The sequence below is a fragment of the Colias philodice genome, chromosome 19, assembly GCF_061535455.1.
Source record: "Colias philodice isolate Cphi_HAF_F1 chromosome 19, ilColPhil1 Martin Lab GWU primary, whole genome shotgun sequence".
Lineage (NCBI taxonomy): Eukaryota > Metazoa > Arthropoda > Insecta > Lepidoptera > Pieridae > Colias > Colias philodice.
The window spans coordinates 303,443-304,867 of NC_143104.1; the positions used below are offsets into that span (position 1 = coordinate 303,443).

Genomic DNA, 1,425 nt, shown 5'->3' on the forward strand with positions numbered 1-1,425 from the left:
AATGGTATATCAAAATCAACGATATTAATCACATTTTTATAGCAAGGATTCACTTAGCACAAAAAAATGTATATCGCACATAATGCATTATTATTTTAAACATACTATTACAATCTCTTTGTGTCTTCTTATTTTCTAGGAACTTCTTATTACTTATCATAAAAACAGCAATAATTCTTTAAAAAAAAAAAACAACGATATTAGTATATAATATGTCCTATTGATGTATCTATAATCCATATGTTCTACTGGCCTCCCTAATCGGCATTCCACTTCGTATGGCTTCCATGGCAGATGAGAGTTTCTCTGGAGGATACTGTTGTCTTGGCGGCATTTTTAGCTAAAAAAAAGGGAACAATAATAACTTTTGGATATGAATACACATAATACCATTATTTCAGGTAAAACTTAACTAACTTATAGATTTACACACAAATTTATACTTAAAATATTATTTCAATAACATCGTGGCTGAATACTGGATCATTGAGACCCAGTGGTCAGCCGCATTTCAAAATATCTTTTCAAGCGGCTGACCACTGGGTTATCTAACAATTAGGAAATAATCCCAGTAATCAGCCCCGGGGCTGTCCATTGGATCTTTCATAAAAAATCAGTATCCAATGGTCAGCCCCTCAAATTTTTAACTAAAAAAACAATATTTTTTATCAAATTTCATAAAATTAAATGCTCCAAGTAATCTATAAAGTTATTATCTATAAAACACACTCACATTTCATACTAAAATATGTTATTTCTCACCTTTCAAAAGAGCACCACGTGAAACAAAAAATATGGCGAACATGACACTTCTGCTCTTGTCGGCGGACAGCACCTGTATGAACGTGTTTACTTCTCTCCCCTGACCCCCTGCCGCTCCTATTGCGTGATGCATGAACCAATAACGAAACAGAGCTTCTATTTAAGTGCGCGTGATTTGGTTATTTTGATTGCAGCGATATTTATGGCCAATAAACAACGCAATAGGCTGATCACTGGTGCCTGGCTGACCACTGGTGCCGTTACCCTATGTGAATGTTTATTCAATAAAACTTTATAAACCACATACCTCCTAAAACCTAACTGAGGTTATAACTTTCTCTATATCCTAATTTGAATAATCGACGTCACTGGGTAGAAACAATTGCCCCCATAAGTGCTCCAACTTTGGGGCATTATCGTTGGCATTCATTCCTTTTCACTGAAAATTGTGTCATATATGTATGAGGAAGTTATGAATCTTTTAGTGATGATTAAGACGGGTCGTGTTAAACTGTTAGCTTTGGAAGCTTTTGAATTTTGTGTTGAGAGAATTCATGGTAATAATGTGGTAAAAGCAACTGCACTGATTTGTTTTAAGGTCATTAATACAGTAAATAATAATAGCACACGGGATATTTTTAATACGAGACGACATCATAGGCA

The 1,425-nt window shown here is 34.5% G+C and overlaps 1 long non-coding RNA gene across 1 annotated transcript; it reads right to left on the reverse strand.

Moving 5' to 3' along the window:
- Window positions 1-209: 209 nt before the first annotated feature.
- On the reverse strand, window positions 210-1,028 carry LOC149479691 (uncharacterized). Its single transcript, XR_016317164.1, has 2 exons — window positions 763-1,028; window positions 210-340 (listed from the first exon to the last, which is right to left on the reverse strand). It is a non-coding gene; the product is annotated as an uncharacterized LOC149479691 (long non-coding RNA).
- Window positions 1,029-1,425: the final 397 nt, after the last annotated feature.